The 18,515-nt window shown below is 40.8% G+C and overlaps 1 protein-coding gene across 1 annotated transcript in view; it reads left to right on the top strand.

Moving 5' to 3' along the window:
* Positions 1–18,515, top strand: part of LOC140201852 (serine/threonine-protein phosphatase 2A 55 kDa regulatory subunit B alpha isoform) — a 95,414-nt gene that overhangs the window by 50,426 nt on the left and 26,473 nt on the right. The window lies entirely within an intron of this gene.

The following is an 18,515-nucleotide window of genomic DNA, read 5'->3' as shown; positions in this document are numbered from 1 at the left end:
TTACTACAGAGGCCTCCCTCACTTGGCTTGAATATACACTGCTACAGTCACCCCTGTAGAGGTGTCCCTAACAGTCCTACTTCAGAGGTCTCACTTGACTACAACTGCCCCCAGGCTACTTGTATTTAACCCTTGCTTCAGTGCAACTTCCTCACTAACCAAAACGTAAAGCTCCTGGGTTTAGTCCTGGTAGGCAAGCTGGTCTCCTAATTGGAAGGGAGGAATTGACCATGTTTTCCCATCATAACCTCACCTCAGTCACAATTTGGAGCAGGGGTTCCCAACCTTTTTTTATGCCATGGACCTATACCATTAAGCAAGGGGTCAATGGACCCCCTGGTTGGGAACCCCTGATTTAAAGGGTTGTTGAAGGCAATTAGCATCACTTCCAATGGCCAGCTGGCTTAAATTATTGGAGTTTTACATCACTGGTTTTCTGCAACGGAGTTTACTACATCATAATAGATCATATGTTGCTAATATTGACTGCTCTTTTATGTCCACCTGAGGGTACTCAAAAGTAGCATTGACAATAGAGCACTCCCTCACTGCTGCATTAGAGGACCAATTAATAGGAACAGCTATGTTGTAGGTACATGTTACACTGTCCCAGATTGAATTTATCTCTGTAATTTTTGTCTGTTCAGTTCCTCCCCTAGATTATTTTGGTGACTGGAAGTGAGGAATTTGAATTGGAGAGGTTTTTCTAATTGGGCAGATCATTTCTGGTTACTTTTGGCGCACTTTCTCTCGTAAAAGCAGAAATTTCTGGAAATAGCCAGAAGGCCAGTGAACGTCCGTGGAATGCGGAAAAGTTTTGGGTGAAATTTATTGTCACTGGAAAAGGATGCATCTCTATCCATTTCTGATGAAAGATCTTTGAATGACTGCTATTTCTCTGCAGATTCAGCCCAAATATTTCTGCTGTTTTCTGTTTTTGTATCATAATTCAGGCAATCATGTTTTAATACCATTGAAGCAATTCAAATGCTCATTTTATTGGTAATTGCATAAATTTGCTTGCATTAATTGGTCTCCAGTGTCCCCTCATTGCAACGCTGAAAACACTTCAAAAGTATTTCAGTTGCTGTCGAGCAGGGGTTACCAACCTTTCTTGTACCATGGGCCCATACAATTAACTGAGATATCCGTGGATCCTAGGTTGGAAACCCCTGTTTGAGGTGAAAGCTGTTACAAAACAAGAGTTCTTTTCATTACATACAAATTTACTTTATTAGTAAATCAGAGTCAATTTTAATATCACTAGCACATGTTGTGAAATTTGTTGCCTTTGCAGCAGCAGTACAATGCAGTACAAAAAAAAATGAATTATTAGCTGATTAAATAAGTCATTGGCATCTGTACGTCTCGAGAGATGATGGTGTGACACTTTTTCTGGGGGTTCTTGGGGTTGTAGACTTGGGACTATTTGCACTTTGCAGAGTGGCCATTCAGCCCTACTCTAGAGTGACAGTCTCTTTCACAGCAGCTGCAGGTAAAGGAGGAAGGTGCTCTGTCTGAGGAAGCTCTGGCTTTTCTTCTGGCTCTTGGTGATGAGTGTGTTGGTCCTTGCTATCTCAGCATATTGTGCACTGCTTTTGACCGCAGCCCTCCATGCTCTCTGGCTTTCAACTGTTTCCTCCCTTGTGTTGAGGTCGATGCCTGCCAGCTTCATGTTACACTTGCAGACCTCCCTGTAGCGGAGGCATGGTCTTCCTTGTGGGCGGTAATCCTCAGCTCGCCATGCAGCGTGTGTCCTTGGGAATGCATCCATTTGACGTGGCCTAACCATCTGAGGTGTCTGGCTGAGTAGTCCGTGTTTCAGCCCGCTGCAGAACTTCTGTGTTGATTCTGTCCTGCCAGCAGATGTGCAAGATGCACCCAAGGCAGTGTAGATGACAGATGTACGATGTCCAAGCCTGGCATAGAGGAGTGTGCTGAGCACACACGCAGCTTGGTCTTTGTTGCTGTCATTTGTTCCACACTGTTTGGTCTGGCCACGACAGCTGCAGCTTTGGCAATTCGGCTGTTCACCTCTGCTTCGAGGGACAGGAAACTGGTAATAGTCGACTCAAGGTAGGTGAAGGGGTCGACTACATCAAGAGAGCAACCATCAGTAGTAATGCTTGGGGGAGATTCTGCACTCTGGGCCATGGCATTTGTCGCCTTCAGACTATGCTCAAGTTCCTTGCAGGCATGTGCGAAGAGGTTAATCAGTTGTTGGAGTCTGCCTTCAGTGTGTGACGTCAATGCTGCATCGTCTGGAAGCAGCATCTTGTGAATGAGGGGTGCCCTAATACAACACAAGTGAGCAATATTGAACACCTTGCATTCAGCTCTTGTGCGAAGGTAGATGCCTTCAGTGTTGATTAAGTATTGCAAAAATAATAAAGTAGTGAGGTAGTGTTCATGGGTCCATTAAGAAATCTGATGGCGGAGGAGAAGAAGCTGTTCCTGAATCGTTGAGCGTGTGCCTTCAGGTTCCTGTGCTTCCTTCCTGATGGTAGCAATGAGATCAAGGGTGGGAGTCCTTAATAGTAGATGCTCTGTTTTTGAGACATCGCTCCTTGAAGATGTCCTGGATGCTTGAGGATGGAGATTTGATATGAAATTAGGCATTCGGAAGGAAAATCACTGCCTGTGAAATGTCTTAATTGTATTATTGTGTTGATTTAACATGCTGACTGTGTAACCAGCCTCTGATTACATAAGAAAATACACATTGCATAGCTGGTTCTGTTTAAAATAATTGGGAGAAAATAACATGTAATTTGCAGGGCCTATAAATGGTCTTGAAAATGAGCAAGAATCCCTTGATCCAAGTTCCTATATATTTGAACTGTAAGTTCCCAAACTTTAGAAATTGATTAAATATGATTCAATTTAACCTGGTAGAGAAATAGTTAAAGCTTATTTGAATGTTAAAATGATTTTGGTAGTTTGACCCTTTAAGCCTTATGTTTTCATCACTTTTCTATAAAGGCAAAAAAAAATTAATTATTAGGGTATGTTATAGAAGTATTGCACCCTTTTTGCTAAATTGCATTATGTTCTGTTGATTATAATGAACTTTTTGTGTTGGCATGAGTATTAGGCAAAAACGGAATGGCTGAGATCTGAGAATAGAGCTGACGTCATGTTCACCTTGGTAAGCACAGCAGGATTATGCTGTCTCTCCCAGTGTTCAATGCCATAAAGGTTGGCACTTCAAGGGGTGGAGAAAACCATCGACTTTTCTTCTTGCAGGAAAATCATTGTCTCTTTAATTTTGCATTGTCGCTGAGAAAGAGCTAAATGTCAGTTTCTAAACAGCTCCTGGTTTGAATACTGGTCTTGCAGATGCAGATGGCTGAATTCTGCATTTTACAGAAAAATCTTGATAGCGCTGGTGGCTGTTTTCCTCTTCTCTCCCCCCCCCTCCACCTTTCTGAAAGACTTCTCCAGTGAAAGGATTGCTGCTTTAAAAAAAAACAAGCTGGTCAGGAGATGAAGAGGGAGTAAAGGACTGTTTTATTGCAATTATGCCACATGTATTGCCATTGCAAGACAAGAGACTACAACTACTGTTGTTAATTGAAACAGTATAAAAAGATTTAAAGGCCTCCTCCTTGTTTTGGGGTGTGGTGTTAACAAATGAGAATTCAGCAGCGTATCAGTGTACTGCGGAAGATGAAATGCTTCCCCTGTCATTTCTCCTATTCAATTAAATCATCTTTCTCTGGCCTAAATGCCCTGATGACCACTTCACCCTATAACCAAGGTATGGGCTGTTTATATTTGGTAAGTTGTAGGGGTTTTTTTTTGACAGCGTAACATCGTACATATCTTCTGCAAGCAGGCGACTGCTGAGCATGCTTTGCTAGTTAAGCTGATTGAGTAGCCTTGCCCCGATCACTGGCATGGCTTGTTGTCAGTCGGGTGTTTTGTGAAGGAGGCAATCTGCTACATTTCTTTCAGTCCAGGGCACTTCAAAAGTGAGATACTCTTCACAAATTACTTAATCAATATTTAGTTGAATGGTGATGTGCATTTTGTTTCCATTGGACTCCACAGAGATGTTTTAACTTCAGAATTCCGGGTATTGTGTTTAAACTGGAGGCGTGAGGGAGTCATGATTCATATTTTCCATTTCATAATGTTTCAGCTATAATTTCAAGCAGTTTGAAAAGAAAAATCCTGTTCCCTCTACTGAGTAATTAACATTTTAATATCTTCAACCACAGCTACTATTTAACAAGTACCACCAAGTTCTCCGTCCTCTGTTGATTTTGTTGGTTGACTATACTTTTCAACAACTGTAAGAAATTCTTGCTGGTGTGGAGTGATTTGAAATAAACAACGTTGGACAACAATTTTTTTGGAAGTGTTGCTTTCTGAAAAATTTTTTTTGCTTATGAAAGACTGCTTGAAGCTGAACATGAATATAATCTCAGATTACTTGTATCATATAGGAATTTGGAGAAACAAAATTAATTTTTATTAAATATGCATTTAATTGCATAAGTGCTGATGCTTTGCAATAGTTCAGCTAAGCTAAAAATATTTTGTTGATGATTCTTATTTGTACTCAGTGTCTGAAGCTTCTCACAAGAGTGTCTAACAGTAATCAGCCAGCATTGATGGATTCCAGTTGTCCTGATACTGTTTCTCCATGATTGCATTGTCCTGGTGAAACCTTTCACCGTGCTCACCACTGACAGTGCCAAGACTTGCAGTAAAGAAGTCTAAAAGGGATTGCAGAAAATGAATCTTTAGTGACATGTTGCACTTCATGATTTTGTGTACTTGAAGCATGTTGTCAACCAGCTGCACGTAACTTGGTGCTCTCTAGTTGCCAAGAAAAATTTGAACATCCTTGAATGTCTTCCATGAGATTTTCTCCAATCCCACTAGAAGTTCTATCATTGATGGCTGTTTGATTTGTGTACCAACAAAAATACTTTCCTTAATCTTGGCATAAATTAGTCTAACTTGAATTATGAATTGAAGTAACTAATAGGCTTTTTTTCCCCCCAATGATGCATGATAGGGAAATTCCATGGTGATTTTCATGATCAGCAGCCCAAAATCCATGAGTTACATCCAAAAGTATTCAGGAAGCTAAACCTTTGTTGTCTAGTGTAATCAGGTCATGAAGTGCAGAAATATTCTGCTTCATTGTTTTTCTCTTTTTGAACCATTTCAAAGCCAAATCGGTGGTATCATGGCATCAGCACCAGACTTCAAGACGTTCAGTTTTGAGTTTGAATCCAGCTGGCTGTTTGCATGCTTACCATCCATGCTGGGTTGAATGTTGAGCTAGCAACTCGACCTTGTAAAAAAAAAAACAGACCAAATGCTAAAGCAATGGCAAGGTTGCCACCTGATGCACCATAAGGCACAGAAAAGAATAACAATTTTTTGCAATAAAAGTTGTACCTTTGCTAAGGCAGCATGGCTCTAAGGGTTTTGGCATTCAATGTTAAGTAAGATTCCAACTGATGTATTAAAAGTAACTTTTCATCGTGGTCAGTTATTTGAAAGTAATGCAGTGGTAAATACAAGAGTAACATTCTGATTTTTTTTTTCTCTTTGCATTTACCTTTTCTCCATTACATGTAGGGTCCATCCTTATGCTGCTAGTTTAAGTGGGCCATGTGTGCGTGAACTTAAACAAAGTGCTAGCACCCTGAGTGGGATATTAGAACCGAACCAGATTTACTCACTTTACTCACATTTTCCCCTTCAGATATTCCTGGCAAGTGATCAGAAATGTGAACTCGCTCTTTCCTTAGATGTAGTCTGATTGATCTATTGAATTTTCCAGCACTTATTTGGGAATTTGTGGTGGATATTTTAACTTGGGTGCCGAAAAGTTGGTTGTTATCTCCTGTGGAGATGTTTGCCAGTTCATCCACCTGGAGATTAGATGTCAGGAATTGATGTTGTTCCAGGTCATTAACCAAGATGGTGGACAAGGCTAGGGTATTGGTGAGCTTAATTTTGTTGGTATTTTGGTTGTGATCAGGGGTTGGGTATGGTAGTTATGTCTGTGTTCACAGGAGCATTGTGTCATGCTAACTGCTACCATAGTGTCAGCGACCTGGGTCCAATTCTCACCGTTGTCTGTAAGGAGTTTGAATGTTCTCCCCGTGACTGTGGGTTTCCTGAGTGCTCTGGTTTCATACCACATCCGAAACACAGACAGGTTAGTAGCTTAATTGGTTACATCGGTGTAATTGGGCAGTGTGGGCTTGTTGGGCCAGAAGGACCTATTACAGTACTGTATCTCAGAATTTGGTAAAGTATCACCAGCATATGTTGTGAAATTTGTTAACATTCCGGCAGCAGTAATACTGCAATACATGATAAATTTAGGGAAAAACTGAATTACAGTAAGTGTATATGTATATTAACTAGTTAAAATAAGTAGTGCAAAAATAGAAATTTTAAAAATAGGTAGTATTCATGGATTCAATGTCCATTTAGAATTCGATTGGCAGAGGGGAAGAAGCTGTTCTGAATCATTGTGTGTGTGCCTTTGGGTTTCTGTACCTCTTCCCTGATGGTAATAATGAAAAGAGGGCATGTACTGGGTGTTGGGGGGTCCTTAATGACAGAGGCCACCTTCCTGAGGCACTGTTCCTTGATGTCTTGGATACTACGGAGGCTAGTACCCATGATGGAACTATGTAAATATGGTAGACAAGTAGTCACAGTTGGTAGTTATGTGATATGGGGATCTGTTCTAAGAAAAATTTTGATTCTGGCTTCCTCCACCATTTATATTTACTGGAAACATTTCTATTTAACTTTATGATATTTAAAATACCTAAATTTAAGATTTAAAATATCTGACTTGTTTTTGGCACTGCATGCTTCGCTATATAAAAGATTCTGTTTTTAAGCAATTTCCCCCTCCATTTAGAATAACTGTTTTTAACTACGTACTGTGTACATGAGGGTTTCTCTGTTCAGGACAATCTATGCTGTTGTTTGTTTGCATTTCACTGAGCCATCTTGTGCACACAATACTTATCACCACTCGGAATACCAACATTTCAGTACCATTACTTCAGACTGCAATTTCAAGGCTTGGGTCAGATTTGACGGTAAAATTGTTTTTGCTAGGATCCCATGATCAGTTACGCATTAAAAAGAAATAGAAATGTGTGTTGGTGTGATGGGGAGAAAGGGAGCCTCTGCCTGAAATGTGTCTTTTCCATAGATGCTGCCTGGTCTGCTGAGTTCCTCCAGCATTGTGTGTGTGTTGAAAGGGAAAACAATCATTGAATGAATAATACCTCCCAGGGTTATGTTAAGAAGTAGTTTATGGAATTGGTTTTAATTGGCCTTCTCATTTAATTGGACATATAACATGGTAACAGGTCCTTCTGGTCCAACGAGCCCACACTGCTCAGTTACACCCATGTGACCAATTAACCTACTAATCGATATGTCTTTGGGATGTGGATGGAAACCGGAGCACCCAGAGGAAACCAGGGTCACAAGGAGAACTCTAAGTTGAAGTTCGAATTTATTGTCATCTGACTGTACCTATATGCAACTAAACAAAACAACGGTCCTCCGGATCATGGTGCACCCACACAACATATATCTCACACAAACCAAGATGTTATACTATGAATAAGTTGTTGTTCCTTTCAGTGCCTTGTGACTCCTCATGTGGCAACTTTGCAGTTTTCTTAGCATTTTTGTCTGCTTTTTATGAGGCCGAGTTGCTAGCTGAACGCTCAACCCAGCATGAATGGAAAGTGAGCGGCGAGCTGGCCAGATTCAAACCTGGGACTGCTTGCCTCAAAGTCTGGTGCAGATGCCTCTACATCACCGGCTGGCTAGAATAAGTTAATAAAATATAATTCAAAATGCATGTAGTAAAGGGTAGTGCAGGTAAAAAAAAAAGTATTTTCTTTAAAGAAAAATTTCCGGCGCAGCATGGATACTTTTTAATTGTTGGTTTATTGGAGTAGCTTGTTGAAAGTCACTAACTGAGCATATCTCCAAATACACCAATCTCATTGGGCAGTGGGCATTGTAAATGTTTCTTCATGGATTGTCAGTCTTTGCAATATGGGTAAACTTGTGTTTGAAAAGTGGCTGTTGTATGGCAACCATCAATCTGCTGTGCTGTTAGGCTGCTCGATAAAGCTTCTCAAACAAAGTGTTGCATAATAATGAGATTTTAAACTTGGGAACTGAATTGATGCTAAGCACAATCTGTGGTCAAGAATTACAATGTCAGGCTTGGTAGTCAGCTGATTGAGAAAACATGCTGCTCTGGAATGACCAAACCTTCAAAAAATTAAATTTGATTGTGCTCCTTGATTTCTGATTGCAGGATTCTAATTAATACAGGGGTGATAAAACAATGCTTGGTTGTAATATTGAGCTGTGAACTGTATTGTAGATGCAAATTTGAAATGTGATATGGCAATTGTCAAGAGTTTCTGTGTAAATGCAGTGACCTGTCCTGGAGTGCCTCAAGTTAAACAGCTATAAATAACCAGCTGTCTATGTCAGTCTTCCTTGACATTGCAGCAGATGGGGCCTTCTCAACTGAGGAAACAAAGGAAAGCTATTGATTATGAGTGAAATGGTTATTGTTTCCAAGATCTTATGACAAATAGTGCTAAACTATCTACTACTTGGGGTCCTCATACAAATAGGTTAGTCTGTTTAGGAGTGCATTTAATATTTCTGCACTGAGGATGGTCAACATTTGCAAGCTACGTGAATTTATATCCATCTCCAAACTTAGACACAAGGGATACTGCAGATGCTGGAAATCTAGAGCAATACACACAATGTGCTGGAGGAGTTCAGCGGGCCAGGCAAAATACATAGATGGCAATAAACAGTCGACAATTTGGGCCAAGACCCTTCATCAGAACTAATTTCCAAATTTATCTAGGTTCTAAATAGGTCTCTGAGCCGGCTGGCAGTGTAGTGGCATCAGCACCGGACTTCAAGGCGAGTGGTTTCGTTTGAATCCAGCCAATTCCTTGCACGCTTTCCATCATGCTGGGTTGAGTGTCAAGCGAGCAACTCAACCTCGTTAAAAAAACAGTCAAATGCTATTGAAATGCCAAAAGTGCTGCCTTGTGTGCCTCAAGGTGTGAAAAGGAACAAAAACAAATGTCTCTGTAGTTTGGTTTACTTGGTGTATCCCTTGAGTTTCCCCCCAGTCTTTTGTACTATTACATTGTACTTGTACTTTTGTACTTGTGTTATCACTTATTTCTGAGCAAGAACCCCCCGCCCCCCAAAAGAACGACCTGCATTAAATCATAAGCAGGCAGGTCAACCTGATCTTCCCAGCATAATTTTTTGTGATTGAATGATAACATGGAGATCAGGCAGAAGCAATCAGTTTCTTAAAAATTAGATTAACACTCTCATTGGTCTGAAGACCTGTATCAAATGCCTGACTGGTTCCACATAACCAACAGAATAAACATATTATAGTATTCATTCCCTGCAGTTAGAGGAAGCTTGGTTTATAATATTCACAGAATACTGCTAGAGGCTGCCATCTGGTATTCTATACATGTTGTGCTTTCAGAGGCTTTTGAAATTTCTGGAAACTGGAAGATTTGATTGAAGAGAATGCAGTGCAAATATTCAATTCTGAAGCTATTCAATGTTAAATTTAGAACGGCAAGTGGAATATGACAGAGCTTTCAGGGGATTCTTGGTTGAGAGTAGTGTGTCGCTAAATGCATATACTCTCAAGTTAAATGAGAAGGCAAATAGGAGAGTTTTCCCTTTACAGCCATTCGTAATGTTTCTCCCCCTTCTGAATCTTATTTCCTTCAGTCTGTGTCTTGAGTTGCAAGATAAACATGTGATTGCAGATCTTGGCTCAAAATCTGGGTTGTGATCCAAGTACTGTGAGTTCTGCAGTTTGCCTGGAAAATTGCCTTGTGATTATGTACTTGAGGTCAACAAGTTTCCCATTCTGTGGATGTTTATGTGGGAGGTATACAGATTTGAGTACGAGTGGGGAATAAACCTTATGAAATCTCAACTGCCTCCCTGATGTTTTATTGACAGGTTTGTGAGATAGACTTTGCTCGCATTGTGCCGGTCAGTAGTTCCTTTAGGCTTCTGACCCATACCTTTTGGTTGAACAGAGATCATTTAGAGCAGGAGTGTTATAAAATTAAATTTTAAAAAAAAACTGTCTCCTCCTAGTTTCAATCATCCCATTGGATTTTCCTACGATCTCCTGAATCCCACGCAGTTATCTCCCTTGAGACAAGATTGATTCCTGCTGGGTTTTTGTTTGATCGTTAAAATGTACTACTTTGGCTGTGGCAGTTATTTTTATTTTATTTATTTAGAGATGCAGCACGGTAATAGGCCCTTCCCACCAATGAGCACGAACTGCCCTACTAACCCATATCTCTTTGGAATGTGGGTGAATCCCACGCAGTCTTGGGAAGAATGTACAAACTTCTTACGGACAGCAGCAGAAATTGAACCCAGTTCGCAACGCTGTAAGAACTGTGCCACACAACCATACTTTTAGCAAGTTTTGAATGTTGGCTGTTTGGTGAGGACTTGACATCTAACACTGGCCAGCTTACTAGTGTTCATGTGCCCCTTCAGGGAGTACAGCTGGAAAGCCTTGCATAATCCAATAGAATAAAGATCTCTTGGAGGTGCAAAATTTTGTACCATATTTAAAATCTATATTGTCTGATTGCAATAGAAATTGCTTATAGTTTTTATGTACTGGTGTGTAGGACAACAATGAAGGTCCTCCATCTGTTTGTACAGAAGGATTCTTCGTGAATGATGTAAATTTCTTTTTCATATTTTAATGTGTGTAGATGGATGCTTCAAACTGGATTGATCATTTGTTGGAGTTGGAGCAAGATTAGTTTTGCATCTGAATGAAAATGGTGGTCAATCAATTTCAGTTGTGTATGATTAGAGCTATTTGGTGAATGGAGTTGGGGGATCAGAGTTGTGTGGAAAGTCTGATTATAGTGTTGTCTTGGAAGGAGTTCAGTACTATTTTTTGAGGATGTACTGAGTTGCAGATAATATTTGTAGAAGTGATGACTAAGTCTAAGGTATTATCACTGTATAAAGCCATTCAGATTCCACCTAGATGAGCGTTTATAGATTTGGTCACCTAGTGAAAGGTATTTTTGTTTTTGCTATGGAACAGTAGGAGGAGAAATGATTCCAGTGGTGGGAAATTTCAATTTTTTGATGAAAAATTAAGGAAGTTAATCCTTGATTTGGAAAGAGATTTTAAGTTGATCTGATCAAAGCCCTTTGTCCAAAAACTGGGCTCAACAGGGAATGTTATTGAACGAATATGAGTTTATCGGTTATGTAGTGCATTACTGCAATGAGGCTGCATTATTCTCACCTTTGGCTTCCCACAGAAATTTATCTCCAGTGTACTTTTGTCACATTATTGAATGCAACCTAGATTTTGACCAGTAGATCCACAGTGGGTTCCAGTATTAGTGTAGGTGTCAAAGCTATTTGTCATCCCATATCTTTTTGTTTCCCGCTGCAGTGCTACAGTTTCTCTTCAAGCTACCTGCTGAAATGTTGCCTTGCCCCTGCTTCCAGAGGTGACCTTTATCGGTATTCAGCAATTTCATGACAATACTTGAGCAAATGTTTGGAGGCAGGGTTCCAAGTTCACCAGTTCACTGAAGTGTACCAGAGAATAGACCTCAGCAGAATAAAGGTCTTGTAACAATGTGCCATCAGTCCACCACACTGCCCTCCAACAATAAAGGTTTAGAGCAGCACCCTGGAAAACATAGACCATTCCTGACATCAATGAAGTAGTTCGCCATTTGTCTTAAATATAGTTTATGAAGTTAGCTTCTACTGCTTTATGGACAGAGAATTCCACAGCTCCATTACTTGCTGAGAAAAGCAGATTCTCCTAATTTCCATCCTAAATCTATTCCCCCAGATCTTGAAGCTATGTCCTCTAGTTCTAGTCTCAAGTAACAGTGGAAACAACTTTACTGCCTTAGTCGTATCTATCCCTTTCATAATTTTTATGTTTCCATAAGATCCCCTCTCATTCTTCTGAATTCCAGCGAGTATAGTCTCAGGTGACTCAATCACTCCTCGCAGGTTAAGCCATTTTGGTGGCTTTGATGGTCAGGCCACCACATTCCCATCCTTACTCTTGCTGTGATAGAATTTGGTGTTTCGCATATCCTCAACCTCAATTCTGTATGGTCATGCCCAAAGTTTCTCTCTCACAAGTCTGTGGAGACACTGCAGTTTTTCCAAGGAGACTTTTAAGTCTTGCAATGTCTCACTACTTCCTGAAGGATCACTTTAATTTATAGTTTTTAAAAAATATATTGCACTGTACTGCTGCTGCAAAATAACAAATTTCATGACATCGGTGATGTTAAATCTGATTCTGAATATCATCTCTTTGGGAGTTTACAGAATTCACTGGAAGAATTTTCACAGTTGGGACAGGTGGGTGGACTATGCAGGTCCCGCACTCACCTCAGAGTCACTCAGGACCTTTTGGAACATGTCTTGGAGCAAGCTATCATCAGCTCTGAGAAGAGGGTGGATTGAAGGATGTAATAGGCTATATCAAAGGGAGGTGTTCTGTGCAACAAGTTATTTTTCAATTTCTAAAAATTATCATTGGAAACTAGTTTCTGAACTAGTTCCCCAAGTAATCTTTTGACAATTTTATGCTGTATTTTTCAGTGTATTTTCAGTTGCAGTTTGTAATTGTTTTTTAAATTTATGTAATAGTGCTTTGTAATATGTAATAGTATTTGGTGGAAATTATTTACTCGAACCTGATTTTAAAAAAAGCATTTAAGAATATACCAAAATGTATAAAATGGTGCGTTGTTTTTTTAAAAGGGCTGTTAAATGTTGCACAAGAGGGTAAATAAAATTAGGGGCAGGCCATTTGGCCTTTCAGACTTTTCTACTATTCAATAAAATCGCCGCTGATCTTTTGCCTTAATGTCTCTATCCTGTATATCTCTCATACAAGAGGGGCCTTCTAACACCCAATCTCATATCTCTCAATTCTCTTAATATCCCAGAATTGATCAGACCCAGCAGCTTCACATTTCTCATGAAGATGGAATTCCAAAGATTCACTACTCTCTGGGTTGAAGAAGTTTCTTCTCACCTGTATCAATCCCTTTCTTTTGAGCCCCACATCCCCCGATGCTACATAACCTAGCCAAAGTAAACATCAACCATGTCAAACCTTTAAGAAGTTTATTTTTTAATGAGATCTCCTCTTATCTAAGCTCGAGGGTTTAACCCAGTGGGTTTTAATCTTTCCTAGTATAACAAGCCTTCCATCTCTGGCATTAATCTGGTGAGTCTTTACTGCGCTCCTTCCATTAAATCCTTGAGTTGGGAAAGCAGAGCAGTCCACAATGTTAGTAGTCTCACTGGGGACCTGTCATTGGAGCAAGATGTCACTTCTCATTATGAAATGATCTTGCAGTAAAGGTCAATAAACTCATTTCGTTATTAATTGGTTGTATTACCTGCATGTTAACTGTTGGTGATTTGTGTACAAGGACACCTGGGTTCTACTGAACACCTTTCATCTCTGAGCATTTAACAAATACTTCCTCTTTTTATTTTTTCTTGCAGTATTGGTTGATCTCATATTTTTCCCCATGTTGCATTGTGTCATGTTCTTGTCTCTGCATGATCAACACAGCACTGTGCCACCTCTGTGTGTCTTACCTGTTTAATTTTGTCACAGGGGGGCGTCTTTTGGGAAAAATCTGTTTTGTACTTTGAGAAGGTGGTTAATATTTCCAGGTAACAATATTGAATTGCAGGAAACTTTTTTTAAGTAAATTTAGAAACTTGGCTAAAGTTCTGACCAAGTGTAAGCGAAAAGTCAAAATTAAGTTTATTGTCATTGACACTAGTACATGTATGCATAGATGCAAAGAAAAACTTACTTGCATCATGGTGATTATCCTTTGTGTCTGATGACAGGAGACCTGTGCAGGAGAGTTTTTAAAGTGGAAAAGCCATTGCAATGGGGCAGTTCCACTCTCTTGACCTCAGAAGTCCAAGTCCAGTTGTACGAACAAACATCACAAACTGAGGTCTTCCTTGGTTGCAGTGGATGACCACACAACATCTTCTGTGCCTTGTCATGCCTTTTGCTCTCCATGGAGAATTGTAGTACTGGCTTCCTGGCTGTTGGATCTCACTGTGGATCTCACGCACGCAGTCCGCCAGAGCTGACAACGCGTGCTGGGACAGGTGGGTTCCTAACTCACTGGGGTATGAGGCTACCGGCTGCCTTCACTGGGGTGTGGCCGCTGTTGCATGCAAACAGCTACTTGGAGCTACAGGTGAGAGCTGAGTGTCTGGTGGGGACCAAAGATGAGTGAGCTGCCCTAGAATTGACATGTCAAACCCCTTCACCAGAGGTGTTACCCCTCCCCAGACATCCCATACATCCCAGCAGGACAAAACATCAATTAAGCAGCATTCATAAGAAAATGCATAAATTATATAGATATTTTAGGAGAACAGCACGGTTAGAACAACAAAGAATGGTCCACAGCAGGGAAAAGTGGTCAGAGTATTGCTGAACTCTGGTGTTCAGGCCTTTGCTGGTTCGTTCAAGAACTAAATGTTTGAAAGGAAGTAACTGTTGTTAATACTGGTAGTGTGAGACGTTAGGGCCAATAGTGGCTGCAAAAAGATGGCATGGTCTGAGTGAAAGATGAGTAGGGGAGTACATGCATTCATAGGAATGGCCGTCAGAATCAGGTTTATTATCACTGTCATAGAGAATGAAGTTTATTTTGCGATTACAGTACAAAGGCGTAATGTTACACTGACACTTGGCAGACAGTCTCCGAAGAGTATTGATAATGGCTGGGGTCACCTGTCTTATAAGGACACTGCCCAGAAGGCGGCAATGGCAAACCACTTCTGGAGAAATATTTGCCAAGAGCCGTCATGGTCAATAGACCTGATTGCCTATGTCATACTGACATGACACGATGATGATGATGAATTACCTTAATGCTGCTTATGTAGTGAGAGATGAATTTCATGAAAACCTTGTTTTCTGTTCAGCAACCAGATCAAAATGAAGTGCTGTGCTTTCCATTTGAGTTCTTGTCTTGGGTATTGGATCACTGGCCTATTTGTTCTGCTCCCCTGAATTTAGATGGCTCAGTGTAGTATACTGCTGGGAATTTTAATTAAACAATATTGTCCTGTGAAATGGAAGTTCCGTAAGGGGGTAAAGTAACCAGCTGCCAGAAACCTTAAACTATTTTTGAATAAAATCATTCAAAGCCAGATTGTTAAAACTTACAGAATGTGACTGGTTGAGCTTTTAAACTAATTATACTGATGAGGTAGAAATATTTTCTGAGGCTCCTGATGCTGAATTGTTACTGAATGGCAGTTGAACTGATGTACCTTACTGCACTTTTTCCCTGAGGGCAAATCTTGCCTAACAAGTCTGTTGAAATTCTTTGAGAGAATAATAGGCAAGATTGGATAGTGGGTGTTATTTATTTGGATTTTCAGAAGGCCTTTGACAAGATGCTTCACATGAGGCTGCTAAACAGAATAGGAGACCATAGTATTACAGGAAAGATACTAGCATGGATCGAAGATTGGCTGTCTGGCAGAAGACAGTGGGAATAAAGGAGGCCTATTCTGGTTAGCTACTAGTGACTAGTGGTGTTCCACATTAGTTAGTGTTGGATTTACTATTTTTCATGTTGCGTGTTCGAAGTTCAAATTGCATGTATGTCACCATGTACAGAGGGGGAGGAGAAGATGGCGATGCGACGCAGCGCGCATGACGGCGCTGAATTGATATCGTATTTGTGAAGTAGGATGTTGTGCACAATCCTGATTTGATGGAGACAGCTGTGAGAAGCACGGAGGAACATCTGGAGAAATTTTTGAAATACCGGCTTCGCTGCTGCTGCTACTGTGCAACCGAGAATCTCCGGAGGGGAAGGCCCCAAATCCTCAGCTTTGCCTATTTCCTGTTGCCGGGGCCGGGGTCGAAGCGCTCGGCAGAGATGGTGCTCGGTGTTGGGAGAGCTGTTCGGAAGCTCGAAGTTTTTGGACAGACTCGGAGTCAGACTGTGGTCGGGTGCTGCATCGGCAAGTTTGCGGGGCTGGAAGCTCATTGCAGGAAGTGTTTTCTTCCTTCAACCATCTGCGTGAGATGATGGGACTTTGAGATTTTTTTTTACTGTGCCTGTGGTCTGTTCTTCTATCAAATTACAGTATTGCTTGCACTGTTGTAACTATATGTTATAAATATGTGGTTTTTATCAGTTTTTTTTAGTCTTGGTTTGTCTTGTGTTTCTGTGATATCATTCTGGAGGAACAAATTGTATCATTTCTTAATGCATGCACTACTAGATGAAAATAAAAGAGGACTGCGCGTCCTCATAATCTGAAAAAAGTACAACCCTGAGATTCAATTTCTTCTGGGCATTCACAGTAAATACAGAGAAACACAATAGAATCAATGAATAACCGTAATGAAGTTTGCAGATGATATAAAGATAGATGGAGGTGTTGAGAAAATGGGAACTCTGCACAATTTGGACAGATTAGGAAAATGGCTAAAGAAGTGACAGATGAAATGCTGTGCAGGGAAGTGTATGGCTATGTACTCTGGTAAAAGGAATAAAGGCACAGGTTATTTTCTAACCATGGAGCGAATTCAGAAATTGGAGGTGCAGTGAGACTTGGGATTCCTCATAGGATTTCCTGAAGGTTAACTTGCGGTTTGAGTTGGTAGTAAGGAAGGCAAATGCAATGTTAGTATTCATTTTGAGAGGAGAAGAATATAAAAGCAAGGATGCAATGTTGAAGTTTTATAAAGCATTGGTCAGGCATTAGTAGCTCTGGGCCTCGTGTCTAAGGAAGGATGTACTGGCATTGGGTCCAGAGGAAGTTTACAAGAATAACCCTGGGTTAACCTAAAAGGAACATTTGGTGGCTCTGGGCCTGTACTCACTGGAGTTCAGAAGAAAGTGGGGGGGGGGGGTGCCACGGTAGCGTAATGGATAGCACAACGCTTCACAGTACCAGTGACCAAGGTTCAATTCCCACTGCTGTCTGTAAGGAGTTTGTATGTTTTCCTCGTGGCCGCGTGGGTTTCCTCCCAAAGTCCAAAGATGTATCAATTGTTAGGCTAATTGGTCATTGTATATTGTTCCATGGTTAAGTTAGTATTAAATTGGGAGATTGCTGGATGGCACACCTCGAAGGGCTGGAAGGGCCTATATCCTGCTGAATTTCAATAAATAAATTAAAACATGATTTACAAGCCTGATTGAATTTTCTTGAGGATGTGACTAAATACATTGAAGGTCGAGCAGTAGATGTACTGTATATGGATTTCAGCAAGACATTTAATAAGGTACCCCATGCAAGGCTTATTGAGAAAGTAAGGAGGCATGGTATCCAAGGTGACATTGCTTTGTGGATCCAGAACTGGCTTCCTCACAGAAGGCAAAGAGTGGTTGTAGATGGATCATATTCTGCATGGAGGTCAGTCACGAGTGGTGTGTCTCAGAGATCTGTTCCTGGGATTCCTAGTCATCGTAATTTTTATAAATGATCTGGATGAAGAAGTGAGGGAGGAGTTAGTAAATTTGTTGATAACACAAAGGTTGGGGGTGTTGTGGATAGCGTGGAGGGCTGTCAGAGGTTACAGCTGGACATTGATAGGATGTAAAACTAGGCTGAGAAGTGGCAGATGGGGTTCAACCCAGATAAATGTGAAGTGGTTCATTTTGGTAGGTCAAATATATGGCAGAATATAGTATTAATGGTAAGATTCTTGGCAGTGTGAAAGATCAGAGGGATCTTGGGGTCCGAGTCCATAGGACACTCAAAGCTGTTACACAGGTTGACTCTGTGGTCAAGAAGGCATATGGTGCATTGGCCTTCATCAATGGTGCATTGGCCTTCGTCAATCGTGGGATTCAGTTTAAGAGCTGAGGTAATGTTGCGGCTATATAGGACCCTGGTCAGACCCCACTTAGAGTACTGTGCTCAATTCTGGTCGCCACACTACAGGAAGGATGTGGAGACCATAGAAAGGGTGCAGAGGAGATTTACAAGGATGTTGCCTAGATTGGGAGTATGCCTTATGAGAATAGGTTGAGTGAACTTGGCCTTTTCTCCTTGGAGCAACGGGGGATGAGAGGTGACCTGATAGCGATGTGTAAGATTATGAGAGGCATTGATCGTGTGGATAGTCAAAGGCTTTTTCCCAGGGCTGACATGGATAGCACAGTTTTAAGAGTAATTCAATGCAAGTATCCGTACACCTGTAAATTGTAATGCCTTAGTGTTCAGTGGGTGATTATTTTTGTATTATGAGATTGGAATACAGAGACGTCGCGCGTGTGTGTGTGTTAGTGTTAATCAGGGATTACCAGCCTTTTTTATGCCATGGAACCTAGCCTAGCCAATAACAGAGGGGTCTGTGGACCCCAGATTGGGAA

Source organism: Mobula birostris, chromosome 8, assembly GCF_030028105.1.
Source record: "Mobula birostris isolate sMobBir1 chromosome 8, sMobBir1.hap1, whole genome shotgun sequence".
Lineage (NCBI taxonomy): Eukaryota > Metazoa > Chordata > Chondrichthyes > Myliobatiformes > Myliobatidae > Mobula > Mobula birostris.
Note: the sequence above shows the minus strand (reverse complement) of the source record. Positions and strands in the feature narration are given on the sequence as shown.